Source organism: Tenrec ecaudatus, assembly GCF_050624435.1.
Source record: "Tenrec ecaudatus isolate mTenEca1 chromosome 5 unlocalized genomic scaffold, mTenEca1.hap1 SUPER_5_unloc_4, whole genome shotgun sequence".
Lineage (NCBI taxonomy): Eukaryota > Metazoa > Chordata > Mammalia > Afrosoricida > Tenrecidae > Tenrec > Tenrec ecaudatus.
The window spans coordinates 211,337-236,236 of NW_027457602.1; the positions used below are offsets into that span (position 1 = coordinate 211,337).

General features: G+C 46.6%; 2 long non-coding RNA genes across 3 annotated transcripts in view; both read left to right on the forward strand.

Annotated features, from left to right (window-relative positions):
• LOC142435873 (uncharacterized) overlaps positions 1-24,900 on the forward strand; it is a 375,388-nt gene that overhangs the window by 13,769 nt on the left and 336,719 nt on the right. The gene's annotated exons all lie outside the window — the stretch shown is intronic.
• Positions 1,176-11,108, forward strand: LOC142435877 (uncharacterized). The gene is made up of 2 exons (XR_012781632.1): positions 1,176-2,602; positions 3,763-11,108. It is a non-coding gene; the product is annotated as an uncharacterized LOC142435877 (long non-coding RNA).

A 24,900-nucleotide genomic window follows, 5' to 3' on the forward strand; every position in this document is an offset into this window, starting at 1 on the left:
ATAACCATGGGGAAATGTGGTTCAGAAACTTCAGAAGCAAGCATCCACCAGTAGGTGACTGACCAGCAGTATTGACTTGGGCAAAGAGAAGGTGACATGGAAGGGTAAGGAGAAGAATGCGTGCAGAGGGCAGGTTGGCAGCTGAGCCTAAGTCCAGTAGAAACAACAGCAGAATGGCCTGTTCCTGGAAGGGCCACAGGAGATGGTGCGACTTCATGTAGCCCCCACTTACATGTGTAACAGCAGCAATTGCCTGAACACGTGGTCTCCCCAGGGAGGAGCCTTTGTGTGGTGTTAAGATGCTGTTACTGTCTGTTGTACTGTGGTGGCCTGCATTTGGCTGTAATGGTGGAAATTTTGCAGCCAGTAGTTCAAATGCCTGCTGGGTCACTCACTGCAGGTAGACTTCAGCAGTTTCCAGACAGAGAGACGAGGGAGGAGGACCTGGTCTTCCACTTCTGAAAGAACTGGCCAGTGTGAACCTTGTGAATGGCAGAACACTATACCTGAACATGAGTACCGCAGGCTATAAGGCATGATGGATTGACACAGTGGCTGCAGCAATGTGCTCAAACATAGGATAGTGCTGGCCTGGAAAATAGTTCATCGTCCATTAAAAAAAAATCATTATATAGGGGCTCATACAACTTTTGTTGTTGTTTTTCCCTAAGGGAGAGCAGTGTATTGGTACACTGAGAGGTATATAGATCAATGGATTCGAACAGAAAAGCTACACATATATTCACCAGTCAACAGGAAACTAGCCTTCGAAAAAGGACACAGAAATATCCAAAGGGACAAATTCTGCTTGCTCAACAAATGGTGTTGGACAAACTGAGATACCGTATGTAGGAAAATGAAGCAAGCCCCAAACCTTCCCCCATGCACAGAAATTAACTGAAGAGGGGTTAAAACCTGAAAGTAAACCTCCGGGCTATCATAATCAATTTTTCGATGACCTCATCGGTCAGAAATCATTGTAGGAACGCCAAAGCGTTCTTGTGTTCAACGTCTACATACATAGCAGGTGCTCCAGTAAAGGGGAATCTTGGTGGAGCTGGCTCATCCATTCCTGAAGAGAGTAGAGCACCACGTTGGCCCATCACAGAGCTCAGGTGTAGAATCTTCCTCACTGTCATCCTTTATCTCAGCAGTGTCAGTGTTGGATTATGAATTTCCCAAAGAACCAGTATCGCTCAATTCTGTGCACAATGCTGACTCACTCTCGCTGTTATTTCACTGGTCTAAAAACCCATTTAGGTTAAAATGACACTTTTTTGATGCCATGACCTAAAATTTTTAGTGAGAAAATGTTCCTAATGACATTACTTGGGTCTTCCTCTAATCCTGATGCCATGTTCTTTTTCACATAGGCCAGCTTCTTGTATAAATTGCTCAGCATACAGATGGAATAAAAACAGTGAAAGGATACAACCCTGATGCACACCTTTTCTGATTTTAAACCATGCAGTATCACCTTGTCCTGTTCACAGTCTCACCTGGTTCTATCTCTTGGCCTTTGTATAAGCTCCATATGAGTACAATGAAGTGTTGTGCAATGCCCATTCTTTTCCATGGTATCCCCAAGATCCACCTCCTTCCACTCGTGGTTTCCAGAACGTGGGGTTGGGACAAAGCCTGGATAGTCTCATGGCAAGACCAGATCAGGAATGGAGCTGAGCCGGGAGCAGCTTTATTTGCTTGCTCCAGGGAAAGTCTGCCAGGGGCTTTCTACAAATGATAAAGGTGAATCCCTCTCTCGTTACCCACTGATCATCTCTGAGCCTCTTGCTCTCATATCCCTTGCACAGACCTCTACCATTAGATGGACAATTAGGTAACGTTTGAACACTTTTCTGATGCTGAGCCTGGGGAGCAACTAATAGCTGAGTAAATATTGATTGAAAGATGGTGAGTGGAAGAAAATAGCTTTGCCAGGTCCAGGTTGTGATGGAGATGAGAGTGTTACCAAATCCTGCTGTCCCCATGGTGGGTTTGCTGTATTGTGCCCAGTCCTGAAAGTCTGAGCCAGGGGTTTTAACATGGCCCCTTTCAAAACATATAGGTGGAATTCTTGGACCATGAGCTGTCCTTAGAGTGTGGCTTTACCAAGGTGATGTCCGCCCTGGAACGAAACAACCCAAGAACCTAGATCTTTGTGAAGGTGTTGGTAAGGGATGCCGCGGAAATCATAAACTTGACTGAAAGCAAAGGAAACTTTGCCTTCATGTGTCTGCAGCTGGACGAAGTGGTGCTGGAGCACACCCTCCTTTGCGATTCTTCTTGTTCTTTTTATGAGCTGCTCCCTGGCCTGTGCAGTCCCGTAAATCTGGAAACTCTTTGCTGGTGGGGGCAATTGTTATATCCTCCCCCCAGATCCAGATGTCTTGTCCATGGTCAGTGCGCAATCCTTGTTAGCCAGAGGAGTGGGGCATCTAAAGGCAGGCAGGGGTCACATACTTTTTTTCTACACTTTCTAGAAAGACCAGAGCTAAACATCTTGCAGCCCTTTTCATGTCCTCTTTCTTTTCTGTATTTATTTTCCAGGAAAGAGGAGAAGAAACGCGACAGCATCTACTGACAGCAAGTCAAATGCCATCGTGTGTGTTCAGAGGGCAGGCTGGTTCTCATTTGCCTAACTCATCAGTCCCATCGTGCCATGTCCATGTTAGATTGTTTAGGGAAACAGATGACATATGTTATGATGCTAAATAAGCTGAAACAGTGCCAGGATGGAGGCAGAAGGGGTTTATTTGTTTGTTTTTAAATGAAGCATGGCTTTCTAGTGACTTATTGTGGTGGGGAAGGGGGGCACCGAGGGCAACAAGACATGGTTGTGACAGTGGTCTGGGAATTGAGACAAATCATTGCTTCTGCAGCAGAGATGAGCTGCCTCTGACCTGTCAGTTACTTGAAGGGAGACTCTGCATTTGGTCAGACAAGTCTTAGTTGGAGATGGTACCAGCTTTCCTCCTGAGCCTCTGTGGTTCCCTTTGGACTACACAGGCCCGAATCGCTTTTAGCTGAGCAACAGCAAATGGCAACACAGACTTGCCATATTGCTCTTTTGCGTACACTCTTTAAAAATCGTACTAAATATACATGCATCAAAACATTCGTCACTTCCACGCTCTACAAGATTATAACTAAGTGGCATTCTGCATGTTGTTCATATTATCATCCTTACCCATTCCAAAATTATGTCATCACCCTTATGGAAGCTCAGTATCGTCTCAGGGATGGCACTTCCCCTCCAGGCCCTACTGGGTTAGGCTGGGTTGACTAGAGAAATAAATCCAAGGACACTCATATAGGTATAAGAAAGACTCCACCTCACTTATTTGTCCAATTGACATGGCATTATGTAACAACCATACTTACCTTCCTACCTATCCCTGGAAACAATTGGGATATGTTTGTCTCTATTCATTTTCCTAGCCTAGATATTTCTTGTAAGTGGAATTAAGCAAAATGTGTCCTTTTTGAAGCTGATTTATTTCACTCAGCATAATGCTTATGAGGTTCATTCCTCTTGTAGCCTGTGTCAAGAGTTCATTTCTCTTTATGGCTGAGTAGTAGTCCATTGTATATACCATAGGCAACATGTTTGACTTATCCATTCACCTATTGATGGGTATTTAGACCGTTGACACGTTTGCGAGATTGGGAATAATGTTGCAAGGGCCATCTGTGTATTTGTATCTATTTATGCGCTTGCTTTTAATTGCTTATATCCTTCATTTCCTTTTCTTTCCTTGTTAGACTCAGTATGATCCCCTTCTGCCCATCCTCTAGCCTCACAACCTCTGTGTCTGATGTGCCAGGATCTCACCAGGAGCCTTAACACCAAGATTCTGAGCCCTGACTGACCATTCTGATCATCCAGGGAATTGAATATTCCGGAGCACACAGAAGATGAAGTTATCAAAACTCCTTAGGCATAACCGAACAACTGGAGGGAGTGCTTTATTGGGCTTGGGGGCTGGGGATTATAGTTGTGAAGGACACCAAGGACAATTGTCATTACCTAGACTGTAAAGACTATGGTCGACATCCACGCTGGTGAGTAGCAGCTGGATCTCAGAAGCTCACAAGTGGCCATCTAGGTGGCAAGTATTGTCACCCTCACTCTGGAGGAAAGAGTGGTGAGTGGACCACATGAACATTAGACTTCATGACTCTGAGCACAGAATAACTAGATGATCTCCAACTATCAATTCCAACTTCTTTGAAAGGGATCACATCAAAAGGTCCTAGATAGTGAAGCAAAATTCACAGTCATAAAAGAGACCAGGCTTATTGGCTGGATAGGGACTAACAGAACCTCTGAAATGATGGTCCTTATTCACTAAGTTTGAAAATGAACTCCTACCTGTGGTTCAATATTCAGCCAAATAATAGATTGGTCTATAATGGGAGCAATTACACAAGTGAGGCACACAAACCTGAAAACAGCAAACCATTTGATCTCAAAAGGGCAGTATTAATCCAAGGCCCAAGTTCAGAAGGGTAGGAAGAGAGGAGGAAGGGAAACAGAAGACATAAGTAGGGAGTGGAATAAGTCATATTATATTGTGGAGATTGCAATAAGTGGCATAAAACACAATGTGTATGAATTGTTGAATAAAAAACTGATGATCTTGGTAAACCTTCACCCAATTCACAATAAAAACTTATGAGAGAGAAAAAAATCCAAGCACCTAGGCTGCATTCCAGACCAATAAAATCGGACTCAGTGGAGATGGGACAAAGATGTCTTTTGGACAGCTCTCTGGCAATCCCAATGAGCACACAGGCTGATACCCACCATCTGGAAACTATGGGGTAGCTGCTTCTCCGGTAATGCCTCGGGGGAGCGCTTGGGTCCGTCAAAGAATGCGGGATGATGAAGGGGCAAAGGTCATCAAACCTCACCCACAGCTTTACACTGGGGGGCTGCTCTCTGAGGAATGTGGGAAGGGTCCACTTGCATGCTGTCTCTGTGCAGCAGATCCAACAGACTCAACACCTTTCCAAAGCTGGCAAGAAAGTCCGAGAGACTAGATGTGGGCACCACGCTGTGAGTTTCCCAGAAGGCACGAGACAGATTGAGAGCAGTCACGGGAACACAGACTCCTCCGGAAATGCTGCCATGCGCAGAACATGCATCTCTAATTTCATTTCACACTGACTCAAGCATTCAGTCCTTTTTACGAAAACCCAGCTTCTCATTACAGTAACCGGTTTAAAATGACAATCTTCTGTTGAGCAAGTCTAAGAAATGACCTTCCTTTATTTTACATGGTATAAAAATTCAGTTTCCTAGGCCGATGGGCTCTAGGGACAGGTGTTTTTATGTACTAGACATGGCTTTCAAAGTTCTTCAATTGCCTAAATTAATAACGACTTTTTTCCTTTGGCTTTTCTAAGGGACACATTAATTTCAATCTTTTTCTAAGGAAGTGAATCTCTAGCTATCTCATTGGGATAACTTTCTGCCTTCAGAGTAGAATTTGAAATAATCTGCAAGGTTACCCCTTCCCCACCCTGCCCCAGCAGCCCAGCCTCTTTCTTCCTTCCGGCCTCCAGCCACCGGGGTTTGGTTGGGAAAGGAGATGCAGAAGGGAGTCTCTGGATTTTTCTATCTAAAGGTTGGCCACAACCCCCAGTAGACCAAATGTAATTCATTATGGGGGGTTTTGGTTTTACTACTTTAAGAGTTATCCTTAGGGAAATTACAAACAAACAGAAATAGGAAGACTTTATATTTTATTAAGGGATGTACTGCTCAGTCTCATTATATTTTAAAAGACAAAGTATAAAAAAAAATCTGGCTCCGTTTAAAATGTCCTGACTAGCAGAACTTAAAATACACAAATCTTAACATGAAAGTCTAGATGAATAAATAAAATAAACAACGAAACAGCTTTCTCAGGAAAAGCCATAATAAAGAGCTCGACTACTTTTTGAGCTGTTTAAGATGCTCGTGTTAAAGGGAAAAGAGTATCATTGTTGACTTTGAAATGTAGAACCATTTGCTTAATTCAGTGATGCTAAAATGGGCAGTTTGGCTGAAGAAAGAAATTGGCTTGTAGCATTTGATGAGCAATTTCTTCTTTTGAATATAGAAATGACCAGGGATGCGGACACGCTTTTTATTCTTTTGAGGACCCTCTAACCAAGAAATCTTTTAAATGATCATTACACAGTGAATGCCTGGAGGCTCTGGAAACTATTATTTTGACATTATTATAAGCTCAAAATGATTCACCAATGCAAAAGAAGAAGAGAAAAAGCAATTAAATACTAAGCTGTAAACGCTGGAAGCTTTTCTGTGCTGAAAATAATTGAACAGAGTTTTTTCTTTTTTTAAGTAATAGTGTCCAAAGAGATTCAATGATCTTATTGCTTATGGATTTGGAGCTTAACTATATTCCTTATTTTAAATTTGATATTAGAATAGCAAGATTATAGACCATGATACAGTGTGACTTGGAGAAGTATCATTTCATTAAATTATCAAGTTAAGGCTCAAGGAGCCTGGTGGAATGTGTGTGACCATGAGGCCGGCCAGTTGGAATCCGCTAGTGGCTCACAGAGAAAGATGCGGTTCTCAGCTCCTGTAAAGATTTAGAACTTCGGGAACCCACAGGCATAGTTCTACGTTGTCCTTTCAGGGGTCCTCAAACTTTTTAAACAGCAGGCCAGTTCATTGTCCCTCAAACCCGCTGGAGGGCCGGATGATAGTTTAAAAATAAAACTATGCACAAATGCCTATGCGCACTGCACATACCTAATTTGAAGTTAAAAAAAAACGGGGCAAAAACACCCGGCGTGCTGAATAAATGTCCTCTGAGGGCCATGCGGCCCGCAGGCCATAGTTTGAGGACCCCCTAGATTGATATAAGTCAGAATTGACTTGATAGTGTTAGGTTTCTGGGGTGGTTGACCTCAGTTCTTGCTTAGCAACGCTGAAAGAATTCATATGGCAGAAGCAGTTTTGTAAATCCAAGTGAATGTTATGGAAGAAAGTTTCAGGTATCGCAGTCCCCAAAAGTCCCCAGTATCTCCGGAAAGCACGCCGGGCTGCATGGCAGGGGTGGGGAAAGTTTGCAGCTGAATATGGCGGTTTCATGGGAGGAATACCTGAGCAGGAGTGCAGAACCAGCTGAGGAGCCACGGCAGGAACCCCCAAGGGCCTCACCCTCCACTTGCAGAGCACGTGAACAAGGGAGGGTGACAAGGAGCCCAGGCCTACTTCTATCACCTCCCAACACCACTGGAGGACATTGGTCGATCGTATTGGTTGATTTCGGTGCACTTTTGTGAAGTCCTATTCTGTATGACCAGGTGGACCTTCCACCTGGGTCTACATGACTTGGGTCAGAGCATGCTCAGTTCTGAATTTTGCCATAGGTGTCTAATGAGTGTGCCTGATGTATTTCCAACCCCTTTGTTGTGGCCTGGACAGCTCAATTTCGTTTAGTGCTGGCATTTGGGAAGACAAGCCCTAATCTAGCAACCTGTCAATAGCAGTAAGTGAATGGAATTACAACTCAACTCATAGCCATAAATTCAATTCGGACTCATAGTGACCCGAGAGGACAGGGCAGAATTTCCCCCTCAGGATTTCTGGGGCTGGAATTCTTTACAGGAATAAAAGTCTCTTTTTTCTCCCTCCCAATGGCTCCAAAGGACTGATCTTGCAAGGAGATGTCCAGCGGGTGCCAGCAGGCTCCTTCATTGAAAATCTCTGCTAGTTTCTGAAGCGGGAGGGAAATTTTGAGGAGGCCGTCTGCGGCAGAGTTAACTCCCCATTAAAGCCAATGAGCTTTTCCACATCTCTCAAAAAACAAACAAAAAAACCTAAAGTGACTACTTCAGATTAATATGCTGTAGGTAGAACCACCTCCCACTCACCAAACCAAACCAATCAACCAACCAACCAAACAAACAAACAAAAAAAAACCCAAATCCTGTTGCCTTCAAGTCAGTTCTGACTCATGCTCACCCCTTGTGGTACAGAGTACAATTGTTGCATGAGGTTGGCTAGGCTGTACCCTTTATGAAAACAGATGACTCCTTCCTTTTGTGGTACAGCTAGGTGGTTTGAACTGATAACCTTTATATAAGCAGCCCTATCCAGCGATCTATGTCAACTAAAGTGTCAAAGCATGTAAAGACTGATCCACAACCCCCACTTCTCTCTTCCTCTTCTGTGATGACCTGGAATCCACCTTTTGATCTGGTGGCACCATATTTGTGAAGCAGCCCGAATCACTGACGGACGGTGTGCAGGACAAACACCCTGTAGAATTGCCCTTCCAGTGTCAGAATTTGCATGAACAAGAATAAACTTCTAGATTTTAAGCCCCTGAGGTTCCAGGGGTAGCTTCTTTCTGCAGAACAGACTAGGCTATCCTGCCTGATCATCTCTTCACAGGGTTTTTGTGGAGAGCTACTGGAGCAGCTCGATCCAGGGGAGCTGCCAAAGCAGATACCTACACTTTATCTGGGATTGTAGGTTGTAGTACCAAAGTTTTTATTTGCCCGGGAGGCACTGAGTAAATTTTTTTTCTTCTGAAAACAGGACAATATGTAAGTAAGTTTGGAGACATATGTAGCTGGAGCTGAAAGTCCTCTTACCTTGCAGTTTTCTTTGGTAGAGATAGACTTGTTCTTAATGAAACCCATGACAGTCAGTGTCACAAATGACTTCTGAGGAGAGGCCAAACAGCTAAGTCAAGGCCAGCCTACCATTCTCTTAAATGCTGTCTCATGCTCTCATCTGCTCTGACGTGTCTGCTCAGGGGCATGTGGCAGCCACTAGGCGGGCCTTACCATTGGCACTGAAAATCATTGTAGGGGATATTAGAGGATTTACATCAAGAAGACCTGACTTCCTGGCCATTGCTCGGGGGCCACAGTTCCCAAGACAATCAGTGTCAAGGGCAAAACAAAATAAAACATGACGAGGGCTCTGGGGCTGGGTTGAGCTGGATATGTAACCAAAGCCCCTTTCTACCAGAATCTTCCCAAGAGGAGATTGCTCTTTTCCATAGCTAAACAATTTCCATAGCTAAACGTTCTGCTGAGGAACCTTCTGGGAAGCAGAAGAAAATAAATCTGCCTTCCTTTGAATTAAGCTGGGTTGGGTCCAAGCCCTGTGTAGTGTCTATTCTTCTCATAACATCTAAAGGAGTCTGATTTCACCGTTCTTAGCTATTAAAAAAAAAGTTCCAGGCACAATAATTCAATTTAAAATTACACACCAGGAGTAGTTCATATTTAATACACTTTATACAGGTATTACAGGTACAAGGGACATACTTGTTAACTGCCAGGTTGCTGGCTTGAACCAACCAGCTACTCCACAGGAGGTACTGTGTTTCTGTGAAGATTTACAGCTTGGAAGCCCACTGGGAGAGCTCTCCTCTGGCTTGAGTCTGAAGGTGCTTGACAGCAGTAACCTTTTGTTTTTATAGAGGTAAAAAGCTTTCTTTTTTTTTTGGTATAAAGCTTTTTAGAACAACAAAAACAATTCCTTTTGGAAGTAAGCCAGAGCTAAAACCACAAGTTACATGCTTTACTTTTTTTCTGTCCTGCAGCTGGCAGCCACCCTTTCATCGATTGTGCACACCAGCATGGTGGTGAAGTGGTGAACTCTGCGCTCTCATTCCCCTGGCTTCACACTCGGTCTCCTCACTCATCGTGTGGCTTCACCCAACGCACGGAGCCTCCTGCAGGCTCCTCTCCCAGCGTGTGTAAAAGTGCGAAGGAGACAGACTTCCTCAGAGCTGTGCTTTAGAGAGAATCCTCCTCACATACTCAGCACCGCCTTGAATAGGGCAGCACTGCATACATGACAGCTACTTGATGATTGTTGATGGTGGTGGTGGTGTGTTTGTACGGATAAAAAAAGAGCCCTGAATGGTTATGTAACAAGTAAGGGAATAAATAGATCTTCCTTCATCCACCTTCATCTTTCATTGTTCTATCACTCTCTGATTGCAATATTAGAGGCTAAAATGGGCAGAATTCCCACCTCTGAACAAAGTTTGTGCACATGGGTGTGCATGCTTGTGTGTCCATGTGAGTGGGCCTGTACAATGTGTGTGCACGTGTGTGTGCACATGTGCACTGGAGCCTGGCAGCAGCAGGGGAGGCGCCTGTCTCTGTTCAGCAGTATCTGACGGCTGCTGCAGGTGTAATGAGAAGTGATTGATGATCTGTTCAGGGAGCTCCTGGGGTGGACTCAGGGAAGGAGCAGCAAAGAAGACATACTCATCTCCCCTGTATTTAGATGAGGTGACGGAGGTGGGTGGTAGAGGAGCAGCTACTCAGTAATGAGATCACAGGGGAAAGGCCTTGGATGAGGTGCCAGACAGCCCTGCTTTCCCAGAGAGGGTGGGGACTGGGAATGAGGCTGCATCCTGCCTAATCAGTTACAGTTGCTCTGTCACTCTGGGGAGGGAGGCAGATGAGGCAGGGAGCTTCCGGAATCTCTCATCTCCAGTCCTTCTAGGTGGATGTGGGAGCGTGTGAGGACGGCCACACTGGAGGGTCAGGGTTGATCGCCTTGCAGTGTGGAGCCCGGCCTGGACCTGCGTTGTGAAGGGTGACTAAGGAGCTCTGGGGGCAGGGTTCTGGGTGGGGGCTTTGTCTACTAAGACCCACAGCCGCGCCCTGTGTCGCAATGTTGGCATGCAATGTGCAAAGACTTGAGACAACGTGAAATGGACCATCCACTTCACTTGGAAAGACAGGAGGGCTGAAAATCAGATTGGGAGATCTGATCTCGTTTGCTGCACAGTTGTGAGAGGAGATATTCCTGGCTTCTCTCATGTTGGGAACCGGACATAATCAGCCTGACAAAACCAAGGCCATATTGCCTGCCCAGCAGGGCTAAAGCCACGTCACCTCAACCTTATCTCTACCCTGACACACACCAGATGGCCCACCCTTGTCTGCTCCAGCACCGGACATTCCAACTGCAGACTTGCGGCCGCCTGCCCTGTGTGCTCTACACCCCCGCCCTTCCTTTTTTTTATCTCCCCTTTGAACTCCCTTGTTTGCCTCACCCTTTATAGAGAGGCTTGTGTAGCAATAAACTCAGACCTTGACAAGAATCTGCTTGGTCTCGCTCCTCTCTCTCGCCCGTTTCTCTTTCAGGCTGGGTCCTCCTTGGAACCCCTCGAATAACTGAGTCCCTCTGGCATGAAGGAGGTGATACGAATGCATTGATAGCCTAGTATCTGTCAGCTGGGAGCCACAACATAGTGAGAGCCCTTATTAATCATTTGGAGATTAGCTGAGGGGTGGGAGAAGCCAGGCATGAGGCTTTCCAGGGCTGCTCAGCATGCACAGGAGTCCTTTCCTGGGTTGGACAGAGGTGCTGCCATCTGAAAGCTCAGATAGAGCAGTTGGAAAATTAACTGACCTGGTACAAGATCTATTTACATATATCAAAAGATCCTGGGTAATAACATCTCATGTTTGTGCAGCATGCCACATTTGTCAAAGGGCTTTCTCATTTACTGTCTTACTTGGTCCTCAAACTAAGAGGCCTTTGGGCAGCTATTGCTGTTTAATTTTGGGCGTGGTAACAGCTTTGGGTATAGTACTGGGCTTGGAATCAGGCTGTGCAACCCACAGCAGGTCACTTAGCTGCTCTGGATTGGCTTTCTTCCCCTACGAAGGTCAGCGCTTGGACTAGACAATTTTCCCAGTGGCAGCTCTGCTGACATTTTGGCCAACATCCTTCTTGTGGGGCTGTGTTGTTCCCTGCACCAGGATGCTAAGCGAGCATCCCTGGTCTCAGCCCACTAGATGGCAGTGGGACTCCCTTCTTCAGAATGTCTCCAGGCATGGCCAAATGTCCCCAGCAGAGCATGCTGCTGGGCTGGCGCACGGCAGGATGATGCACTCAATGAGTTGGATTTTAAGTTTTCAGGTACTTTACATGTCTGCACAGGGAGACTACATCAACAATTACCCAGCAGTCAATGGGTCATCACTGACCCTCTCTATAATTCCAACTGAGATCATGAAGCACCGACTGAGTTTCTGAGCTTAGCACCCTGCATGGCACAAGTTGTTTAGCACTCAGCTACAAACTAAAAGGTTGGCAGTTCAAACCTATCCAGAGGCCTCTTAAACAAAATCCTGGTGGTCTGCTTCAGAAGAGTTGGAGCCATGAACACCCCATGGAGTGAAGAGATATAAACATGAATGTGGATGTGACTCTAGGTATAGCTAGAACCATGGAATCAACTACATCATGGAATCAACTTCAACTCCTGGCCTCCTTGTGTGTCCAAGAAGAACTGTGCTCCCCAGGGTCTTGAAAGGCTGCTTGGTCTGAAGTAGATTTGCAGGCCCTTCTTTCTACGTGCCGCTGGGTGGCCTCAACCTTCCAAGCATGCTATTAAAAGCCAATCCGTCACCTGTGTGCATCACTGAAGACACACGGACACAGGGAGCAATGCCCTGGCTGGGGCACTGGAACAGCGCTGGCATGCAGTGAGTGCTGCCCAGTTAGCGAACAGGTCTTCCCTTGGTACTTTCTCAGGTCTGTGTGAAGCTTTCTAAGCATCCAGAGTTCTCGGCCTGATTCTGCTGCCAACTTGCAGTGTGACTTCGAGCTAGTCTCTTGCCCTCTCTGGGCTTGATAACAAAAGCAGGGCAGGCCAGCCACAAATATCGTGTGGCTAGCAGGGGAAAGCAGTTGAGGACACAATTGCAGATGGAGTTCATCCTTTGGACTCATCGCCCCTCCTCCCTAACACCCCCCCCCCACTACACACACACACCTTTTCAACTGCACCAGATGGGTTTTAACTTTCCGGCACCAGAAAAGCAGACCTTGAGTTTTTTCCTTTATGGAATGTAGGCCACCCCTGCTTATGTGTCACATTCAGTCCTCGTTCTTCTCCCTACTCTTGTCCCTCCTCCAGTCTTCAACAAGTGACTGCAGGGCGGTTTCCCAGCAGGGCTGTGCTCAAAGATTCATAATGCTGGGTTTTCCTTTAGTTCTCCACAGTCTGGGGCTTGGGACAATCCAGGCATTACCTTATCAACTGCTCATTTTAGGGGGGAAGGACGGGGGCACTGGAAACACCACATGGGGCCCAATCCTTCTCTGCACGCATGTGAGGGGTTTCCAGGAGCTCGAATTTCAACTTAAGTGATTTATTTTTTGTTGTTTAATCGCGTGCCTGTCATCTGCTGGACATTTCTTCTACAGTGTTTTGTTGTTGTTAACCCCATTTCTAAGATCAGAGATAGAAGGGTCAGGCACAATAGGCAGTTAAATTGACTCAATCTGGGCTGTGAACCTGCTTCTGTCTGGTTCCTCATAGCCCTCAGTCATTTTAATGGAGGTGTTGTGAAGGGTGTGGGTTCAGCAGCCACACACTGCCTCATCTCGCCTCCTCGTTGATAGGCTGTGTACCCTTATGTGAGTTGTTTAATCTCCTACCAAGCTTGTGAGAGCACTACTTTTATTAGCTTCAATTTACCGAGGCTGTGAGAGGTCAGGGGAGCGAAGGCTTACAGATTGCCTGGCATATAATATGCTAATGATAGTCAAGATATATAACTAAGCATGTCTCTGTTCTTGGTTCTGTCAGTACCTGGTGTGTCCACAAAGGAGAAACCTGGTTTCCTGCTATTTTGAGCATCTAGTGTGAATGGCAGGAGATAAGTCACATGCTAATGAACCCTTGTGGTGTATTGGTTAAGCACCCTGGGGCCCGGCTATCAAAAGATATAGTGTCCAGGGTCTTAAAGACTGGAAGATAAACAAGGGGCCATCTAGCTAAGAAACAACAAAGCCCACATGGAAAAAGCACACCAGCCTACCCCAACATGATCGCTGAAGACAAAGCGGGTGCATAAGCAAATGTGGGCATGTTTTCTTGATGTGCACTCACCCTTTACATAAAACTCTCTCTTATACATACGCGTTTCTGTGGATTTGTTTCGCTAAGGCACCCAGACTAACATAAGCAGCATGGAACGCATTTAAGAAGCCTAGACAAGGGCAGGGCAGGATATTTGGAGGGACTGGATCCAGAATTAGAGAGGAAGGGGTGCTGGAGGTGAAACGGGCTGCTAGCTCCCTGTCCCAAGGAGGACAATGAGACTGCTGGCTCCCATGAAGATTTACAGTCTTGAAAACTCCATATAGGGTCACTGTGGTTGGAATCCACTGGACGGCAGTGGCCTTTTGGGATTGAAGGTGGAAGCCACCAACGGCTTCCTGCCATTGAGCCAAGGAGCCTCCGGAGAGTGTGGGAACTTCTGGAATACAGCGAACAACCTCTGCACATCTGCTTTTCGTGCTGCCCAAGTCATGCATTGACATTTTTCCAAAAGTGAACCATCACAGCTGCTCTCTCAGGAAGCTGGGGGCTGAGCCCGCTGGTTCCACTCCGTCAGCATTTCTGGTCCGGGTACCTGCCCTCTGCCCCGGCACAGGCAATGGGCTTTTGGAAGCAGTGCTCCCTGGGTAGTGGGTGTGATTTGGCTCCTCTGGCCTAACATGATGAATGCTGAGAGGGGGTGGATACTAGGGGGTTAAGCTCCCTGACCTTTCCCTAGCCCAGGGGAAAACTTACTATTTAAAGTAAGTTTTAGACAGAATCTTTAGAAAGATAAATTGTTTACTTAATGTACACAATTACTCCCCAACACATCTGTTTTGTGTCTGCTCAACTCAACCTCATAGGCTATGGATGACCTTGAGCAAGTTTTTAAAGTCACAATGGGTTTCTATCAGGATTGAGAGTTCAGCTCTCTCAACTCTCCAACTGGTTATTAGCACCATAGTCTCATTTCTATTTATGGATTTACTTTGTTTGAGGGAAAAAAGACTCCCAATTCAACTATATTTTATTAGGAACTCCTTTGCTATGTTTTACACAAGAAAAAGGCACAAACCGCTGTTCTGGATGAAGGAGAGCATCCGCATGAGGCCCCAATGGTGTCGGAAGGACCCACAGCCACAGTTACTTAAATAAAATGACACCCATTCTGTCCTGCTGACTCTGACTCATAGTGACTCTGTGTAGGGATCCTGAAGTTGCTACCTTTACAGGAAGCAATAACCTCATCTTTCTCCTGTGGAATGACTAGTGGCTTTGAACCAGCGACCTTGCTGTTAATAGTCCAACACTATCCAGCATCACCACCTGAGCTCCTGAAAGCTTAAATGAGACATGGAAAACAAACACCTTTGTCACAAAACTGTCCCTGAAGACGGATCAATTCATGGAGTTGCGGGAGGGCCTGTGAGAGCATGAGCGGGACCTTCATTGGGATGTGCACACGACCGTATATCGCTGAGTCTGGCCCGGGGAGTGGACGCAAGCACACTGCCTGATGGACAAGCTTTCTACTGCCAGTCAGCAGTAGGAAGGAACTCAATGGTGGCTGAATGTGTGGCCCCTCAAAATGGATTTAGGGTCTCCACATAGACTCTCACTGTGAGCCACAGCCTATTGCTCAAAATTTAAGCTCAAATATGACTTAAATGCCTAACATTCTGTTTCCTTAAACTAGAGTACTGCCAGGATCAACTAGAGGCCTGGATGACCTATTAGGTCTGAACAACGATCTCAAATCACTTCACATGATCCATTCCACCAGTCATGTCACCAGTCGCGCCTCCTCACTTACCCATTCCAGAGACTGTGCCTGTATAACCTATCGACTAACACATTCCCACATGTCGTGATTATGAAACCAACCATCATGCTGGAATAAGGACCAATCACGATGTAAGGGGCAGGGTCAGTGGGAAAGCAAGATAGGGGCTGAGGGGAGCCAAGAGGGTCCCATCACTCAATCCCTAAACCTGATCTAATGTCACTAGACTGGGGTCTTCCTCACATCTCAAGGGCACCCGATTCATGATTGAAGTGAATTGTGTTTATTCAATCTTTGTTCTGCTTGCCGTCCTGCTATGCTGCCTCCTCTTCTTGCTTTATGTTGTGGTGACAAATGGCTTGAGAGGGATTTGACATAGGGAGAAAGCCCACCCACATCAACTGTCACCAGAAGCAGACACTAAGTTCATTTCTCTCACCTCACAGAACTATGCACATCAGACACTGGTAGAGCTGCCCGGAAGGGGAACCCTTAGTGCAGTGGTTCTCACCCTGTGGGTTGCGACCCCTTTGGGAGTCATATGACCCTTTCACAGGGCTCGTCCAATTCATAACTGTAGCAAAATTACAGTGATGAAGTAGCAAGAAAATCATTTAATGGTCAGGGGGTCACCACAACAAGAGGACCTATATTAGGAAGGTTGAGAACCACTGCCTGAGTGTGCTTAGGACTTTGCTGCCCTCAGGGTCACCAGATATTCCTGAAGGCAGAGTCACTGCAGGAAGCCCTTCTGGGAAATGCCCTGAAGCCAGGTCTCAACCAACTCCATCCACCCTCACCCTCCTAGATCCTAATCATAGGCCGCTTGGAAATGCTCTCTGCCACTTCAAAGACTGTAAGTCCATGGGAGCAGAAAGCCTCCTCTTTCTCCCTTGGAGTGGTGGCTGGTGAGTTCAAACTGCTCACCTTCTGGCTAACAAAACCCACAGACCAGCTCCCCCTGAGCTCAGTTTGGTTTGCCGCACAGCACACATTGTTGGGAACCTTCTGAAGTAGCTGTGCCATGTGCAGGTTGGGGGATTTCGCACAAGATGCAGAATTCCACCCTCTTTTGGCAAAAATAATTTTTGCAATAGCCTTGTATTCTCTTCTGGATCTGAGTAGCAGCTACTCTCATGCAGTCCTAGCACATACATGCATGCACAGTCCTCCCAACTCCCTAAGGTCTTATGCCGAGTCTGCTCCATGCTTTCCTGTGTCCTATGTGGCGCTGTAGGCACCCAAGGCATGGGCTCTGCAGCCTGGGTTCAAATCTCTCCTTTCCACTTCCTCACTGTGTGGTCATAGGCTCATGACTTTATCATCCTGTGCCACTGATTTTTCATCTGTAAAATGAGGCAAGAATAGAGTCCACACATAGGCTTGTTAAGTGAAATAATTGAATTATTATATACAAAAAGCTTAGAACATTGCTCGGCATCTTGCAAATACTGTTAGGTAGCTTAGCATAGGGACTGGGTCATCCATTACATATGCTCAGGTTCAAACTTCCGGCCAGGAAGGGGTGGTACACCTAGGTGGGTGTTACATCTGGATTGGCCCATCTGGGCCAGGTGAATTCAATCCAGCCAATGGGGTTGACCAGGACCATCAACCATGCCTCCCTATGGAGGAATTGAAAAGGCAGGATCTTGACCTCTCCGATGTCTCCCTTCACCCACTTTTCTGTTGTCCGTCCCCCAGGGAGGAGGTCACATGTAGATACTTGTAATCGGTTCCCTCTTTCCAATCCACCCTCCCGCTACCCTCCCAATATCACCACTCACAAATTATCAAGGTTTCTTGAGGGATGGGGGAGCGGGGAGGAAGGGGTAAAAATGAGGACTTGATTGATGCCAAGGGCTTATGTGGAGGCAAATGTTTTGAGAATAATGAGGGCAGTGAGTGTACAATGTGCTTTACACAATTGATGTATGTATGGATTGTGATAAGAATTGTATGAGCCCCTAATAAAACGATTTCAAAAAAAAAGAAAAGAAAGAAAAGGCAGGATCCTGGAGCCCACGTAGTGACTTTCTCTCCAGCAGCTTCTAGGCAAGCTGTGCAGGGGTGAGGGGCCCTGAGGTGCCTGTGTAAACCTGAAACTTCTTCTCTCAAAAAACTCACTTGGATCACAATCCAGGCTGCGGAGTGAATTCTTTCTCTCGCGAAGCCAAGGACTGAGGTATATTTCTCCCACGAGAGATCTAACAATAGTATCTCTTATTATATCATTAGGAGCCCTGGTGGTGTAGTGGACTATGCATTAACCTGCTAATCGCAAGGTCAAGGGTTTGAACTGACTAGCCCGTCCGTGGGAGAAATATGAGGTTGTCTATTTCTGTAAGGCAATGGTTCTCAACCTTCTGAATGCCGCCACCCTTTAATACAGTTCATGTTGTGGTCACCTGCAACCATAAAATTATTTTCATTGCTACTTTATAACTGTAATTTTGCTATCGTTATGAATTGGATGACCCCTGTTAAAGGGTTATTTGATCCCCAAAGGGGTCGCGACCCACAGGTTGCGACCCCTGCTGTAAGGATTTAAAGTCTCAAAACCCCAAAGGGGCAGATCTTTGTCCTATTGGGAGTCAATAAAATGGTAGTTAGGTTTTTTTCTGCATCAGTATCAGATTCTGGTGGCAATCTCAGTCATCCTGCATTGTGGTCTGGTTTGAACTCCGGAAATGACTGCCCTGGTTTGAGGTGAGGGCCACGGTGCTTCAGTGGTAGACCTCTCATCGACTTTCACCAGGAAGACCCGGGTTTGATTTGCAGCCAATGTGCCCGAGACTGTCAGTGAAGGTTTGTGTGTTGCTATGACACTGAGCAGGCTTCAGTGGTGTTTCCAGACTGAAACAGAATAATGAAGAAAGACCTGATCATCCCCATCCACACATTGACCTATGGCCCACCACTGTTGGCTTCCTCTCCCAGTCCTGGTGGTAGCACAGATAGGCACAGTTTGCTCCACTGCCCATGAGGTGCCCATGAGAGGCTGACGCGACAACCACAGTCAAGATCAACAGCTTAAACTCCATTCTGGGTCTATGGAAACAAGAACAACCTTCTGAATTGAGGTTGCATTGCTATTTGGGACTGGGAGGATGCCTTTGTGATATGGATTGCACTCTGGATCCCAAGGGGGACTTTTAAACACAGCCACATAGCAGCTCCGGAAATTGCCATAGTGAGAAGGCAGGTTTAAAAAAATTAAAAAAAAGCTTTTACTGGCTTGCTCAAAGGAGGCTGCGGGTAGATTGGGGGGTGGAAAACTCCTCTGGAAATGGAAAATTTTTTATCCTTACATATGCATCATTTCTTCTGGTCCTGAAAGAAAACACAAAGCAGAGGAGAGGAGGAAACGGAGACTGGCAGTCATCTTGTTGGTATTCCCACAGCACCCCCTCCTTAAGCGCTTGCTGCCATCTCATCCAACTCCACTCAGTGTATTTTCACCCGGCAGTGATGCAGAAATGTCTGCGTACTCCAGTTTTATTGTAGTCTGGCAGCGTTTATGGCTTTGACGTTCAACTGAGCATGGCAGGACGTCTAGAAGCAATTATAACCAGCACCTGCTCTGTCTGTGCGATGGGCAGGCAGTGACGGATTCCCAGCCTCCGGAACACTAGTGTTCCCTCCCAGCTCAGGATAATGACGGTGACACTCGGCCCCCTTGTTGTCTGGGGAGCTCAAGGAGCTCTCCTCTGAAACCTCAACTTATGGGCATTTCTTTGAGTGAAGACATCAAATTAGTGACTGGAAAGGAAGGCGTAGGAGATGATTATTGGCCACAAGACAAGCCTTAATCGCCTCCAGAGAGCATGTCTCCTAAGTGCCAAGTGTGGAGAGGGAGGAAACAATTGATCACAAATGGAATAGACTCTGAGTCTCGCCACACAATGTGTGTGTGTGGTCACTGAGGCGGCAACATTATGACTGGGGATGGATACGGTTTGTGCAGCCGTGATTGCCATCCAGAATGTGGCATGCTATTGTGAAAAATGATTTTTTATTCTGAGCAAATCTCTGCTTCCACTTGCTTTAATGCTTCGCCGGAGAGCAGGGGACTCTGGGAGGGGTGGGGGGCGCACAGGGCTGGGCTGACCTCAGGAACTCATGTGTAAAGGGCTTTTTCTCACTTGGAAGCAGGCTGTTCTTTCTGGTAAAGCTTGTTTGTGAACCTTGCCACATCTGCGTCCGAAGAGGGAACTGAAGGTGACAAATGCCATGAGGAGCCCCGGGCACATCTTGTTTCATTTGAATCCCAGTTTTACCTTTCTGGGTTCTGAAGCATCAGATGGGTGCCAAACGCTTCCACGGACAACTAAAGCTGAACAAGGTGGAGGCAGATGAAGAGCAACGGGAGGTTGGTGTTTGGGAGACTGAATACTTGGGCTTCCTAGGCCAGTCCAGTTGGTGGTTAGAGCCCTATTTCAGATTCCACTGTAATCTCCTAGTGTCCAAGGACCAAGTGGCTCCTAAGTCCAGAATTTCTGTTGCATGTGTCACCAAGGAGGAGTTGGGCTAAAATGCATTGAAGAATAAAGCAGGAGCTTGGCTTATGAATCCACTCTCTGATTCTGAAATTTCAAAGGCTCCGTGCACAGACATTTCAACACTGAAAGCACAGCAGGGAAAACCAAAGACTTGGGCTTCCTCCTTGTCCCTCTTTTCGGGCTTTTACGGTTTTCCAAGGCGCCTCCCTGAGCCGAGTGTTGTATAGGTCAGGTTTAAAGATGTCCTAGTTCCGAGGGACTTGCTGTTCTGCTTTCTTTTTCAGGGAGACCTGGTTTCTTGTCTTGTGGCCAAACACAGAGCACAGATGTCTGTGGGCCTCCTCCCTTTCCCCTGACCTTTGCTCTCTTCTCTGGATACACTACTGACCTGTTCTCCCTTACAAGATCTGAACTGCTCACAAACTTCGATGAATTCTCATCCTAGCAAGAAGCATCTGAGCATCTTATTAGAGCCTGTATGAGTTCTGTTCTGGATGCTTATTTGTGCAACTTCAGGGTCTGGCATGGAAACATTCCATGTCCACAGACCCGCACAAATAATATAAACTCCAACAGTAGTTTAAGGTTTAAGGTGGTAACAGGGAACGCTGGGGCCTGTGGCTCCTGGTGAACCTCACAGGCTGTCTAAAGGGGCTACTTCCATCTCAATGTAACCATACAGGAATGTAGACCTGTTAGGTAGCAAGACAAGGGGTTTTTCCTCTCCATGCTTAGGGGCCCCCCTACAGGAGGTTGGAAGCCAATGCAGGCTAAAGGGCATGCACCAATTCAAGGCCAAGCCAGGAGAGCTTAATTGACGCCTCACAGCTGAAAGCCCTTAAAAGGCTGGAACCTTCCCTTCAGCTGCTTCTCTGCCTTCCGCTCAGCAGGGCTGGGTGTGCAGTGTCATGAGGGTGCCCGTGTTCAGTTTACTGTAACGCCGGAACCTTCTTCTCTCCTGTATATAAACCCACTCGGATCACCAACCAGGCTTTGGTGTGAATTTCTTTCTAGTGTGTAGCCAAGGACCGAGACATTTCCCACCCGAGAAACCTACAGACCCAGACTTACAATAAACCCATATGTGTGTGTGTGTGTGTGTGTGTGTGTGTGTGTGTGTGATACACACACACACACACACACACACACATATATGGCAAGAGGTGAACAGGTCTAGCCAGCAATGGTGAAGAGGGCCCTGGGATTGAGATTGAGAACGATTCTGAAGTAGAATCCATAACCCTTAGAAATGTATTGGCCTGCTATACCAATCCAATTACCCTCAACCTTCTTCAAAGAATTGGAAAAACTGACCACCAACTTCATATGGAGAGGGAAGAAACCCAGAATTAGCAGAGAACTCCTCAAGAAGAAGGACACAATTGGAGGACTCGCCCTACCTGATTTCAATGCCTACTACACAGCTACAGTGGTCAAAACAGCATGGTACTGGCACAATGATAGACACTCAGACCAGTGGAAAAGAATAGAAAGCCCAGGAGTAAAATCATCAGCATATAGACAACTGATCTTCGACAAGGGTTCCAAAAATGTCAAGTGGGAAGCAGATGCCCTCTTTAATAAGTGGTGCTGGAAACAATGGATATCCACATGTAGAAAGTTGAAATAAGACGTCTACCTCACCCCATGCACAAGAATACACTCAAGGTGGATCACAGATCTAGAAGTCAAACCCCAAACCATCAGGACCATTAAGGAGGGAATTGGGACTAATCTCAGAGTACTGGCCCAGGGAGCACATAGGCTCACTGCAACAGGGAAGGGGACACACACAGGTGAATTGGAAATCGACAAATGGGATCTAATAAGAATAAAATGCATGTGCACCTCGAAAGACTTTGCCAAGAGGGTGACAAGGCAACCCACAGACTGGGAGAAGATTTTTAGTAATGACACATCAGACAAAGGGCTCATTACTAAAATCTACAACACCATCGTGACCTGCAAAAAGAGGAAAACAGTTAACCCCCTAAGGAAGTGGGCAAAAGAAATGAGAAGAACTTTCACTAGAGAGGAGATCAATATGGCCAATAAACATATGAGAAAGTGCTCGAAGTCCCTTGCCATAAGAGAAATGCAAATCAAAACAACCATGAGATACCACCTAACACCCCTGAGGCTAGCCCAGATCAGTAAATCAGAGAGCAACAAGTGTTGGAGGGGCTGTGGTGAAGTAGGAACCCTCCTCCACTGCTGGTGGTCGTGTACATTTGTACAGCCACTGTGGAAAGCAATCTGGCGATACCTAAAGAAAATGGAAATTGATCTACCTCATGACCCAGCCATCCCTCTACTGGGCATATACCCGGTTGAAGCAGCAAATAAAACACGACCAGTCATATGCGCTCTAATGTTTATTGCGGCACAATTCACAATGGCAAAGACTTTGAAACAGCCTAAGTTTCCATCGACAGACGAGTGGATTAGCAAACTTTGGCACATACACACAATGGAGTATTATGCAGCACTGAAAAGCACCGATGAGCACATGAAACACGTTATTTCATGGGAAGAGCTGGAAGGAATTATGTTAAGCGAGGTAAGCCAGACCCAAAGGGACAGGTACAACATGAGTCCCCTGAGGTAAGTACAATCAGCATGACAGAAATAGAAGAATAAACATCCATCCCACAATAAACGGGAGGAAGCATAGATAGTTGGAGGGAGGACAGGCCACACCTAGGGAGGTACATAAGAGCCCAGCATAAAGAAGGGGTAGTGGGGTAGGGAGAGGGAGAACCGGGAGGGGGAGAATCCGAATGGATGGTATGGGGGGGCAGGGTACTAACCCACCCGGGGGAGAGTATCGGTTATGTCCCCACAGATTTGGAACATGCATACGGACCCCAACACGACACACCAAACAAGGAGGACAACGCAAAGTACAGAGGTCTACACAAAGAGGCTGGACGACAAGCCGGCCCAAACCAGAATTAGGCCGACCCCCACACTCGAAGGGAATACCACAGAAAACAAAAATAGATCGTCTGGAGTGGGAAAGGAACTGACCCACCACACCACATCCAGAAGGAAGCTGAAACAAAAGAAGGAGAAAGGACATAGTGGAGTACACCTGGGTCCACCAAGCCCAAAGTCGATAGACCAGCTAGAAGAGCCCATCATACAGAGAGGACCATTCAGCTGACCACACTACGAGATATGACATCCTGCACCAACACATGGCCCTACGCGGGACAGCACCTGAGACACAATGGGGGATGGGCAACTGAGCTGACCCCGCCACACTGAGGCAAACACTGGGGACATGCAATGGAGCAGCGGAGGAAGCAGAGCAAAGGGAGCCCGAGGGAGTAGAAAGGATGGTCTTCTGGGCCAGGACGTGGCGCCTCACAAGCTACACCTAGAAAACACTCCTAAAGGCCAATGAAAGGACCTTGAACTACTAGCAATTTTTTCTTTTAATATTTGCTATCTTTTTGTTTAGTCTTTTTAAACTTGTTTTGTTTTTTTACCCAGTAAATTTTGTATGTTAGTGGCTTTTCTGCTTATCAGCGTGTCGATGTTGCTTCTGTCAAAGCCATGTTCTTATGGGCCACTTGGGCGCAGTCAAAGTCATATCCATTTGTATGCACGTATTACTATGTCAGCAGGTCCACCTAGACAAGATAGGCTGGACAAATAATGAGAGAAGAAAACAACAGGACCAACGGTCCTGGAGGGACATGAGAGCGTGGGAGGTAGGGGAAGGGAGGAGGTGTCGCCCAACACAGGGACAAGGGAACAGCGAATGGTTCAAAACCAGAGGAGGGAGGGGAGGGGAGGACTGGAAGGGAGTGACCAAGAGCAAGGTAACTGAGAGGAACTACTGAATCCAGAATGAAGGCTAAACATGGTAATGGGTCGGGAGGAAAGCGAAAGGAAATAGAGGAAAGGAGTAGGAGGCAAAGTGCATACAGAGAAGCCTAAATACAGACATGTACATATGTAAACATATTTATGATTATGGGGGCAATAGATTTATATGCATATATTTATAGGTTCAGTAGTAGGGTAGCAGATGGACATTGGGCCTCCTCATGCATAATCCCCCAATACAATAGCACCTCGCCCTGCTAAGCAGCCATTGCAGGATACCCATCTTCCCGACATGATCACTGAAGACAGCCGTGTGTGTAAGCAAATGTGGTGAAGAAAGCTGATGGTGCCCGGCTTATCAAAAAAAGATATAGCGTCTGGGGTCTTAAAGGCTTGAAGGCAAATAAGCGGCCATCTAGCTCAGAAGCAACAAAGCCCACAGAGAAGAAGCACACGGCCTAAGCGAATACAAGGTGTTGAATGGACCATGTAGCAGATACAAAGGAACAAAAACAATCATTGTGTGATCACCTCTCTCACATAATGGCTGAAGACGAAAGTGTGCATAAGCAAGTGTGGTGAAGAAGGCGGATGGTGCCCGGCTACTGAGAGATGTAGCGTCTGGGGACTTAAAGGCTTGAACGCAAACAAGCGGCCATCTAGCCCAGAAGCAACCGAGCCCACACGGAAGCAGCACACCAACATAGGTGATCATGAAGGACAGAGGAGACCAGGTCTCCAACATCAAAGGTGGGGTGGTGGTGAGAATCACATCACCGTGAAAGAGGGGGAGTGCATGATGGGGACCCAACGCCCACCTGTAGACAGCTGGACCCCCTTCCAGAGGGGTAGTGAGGAGGAGATGGGCCACTCAGGGTTCAGTGTAGCAACAATGAAACTCAAAACCTTCCTCTAGTTCCTGAACGCTTCC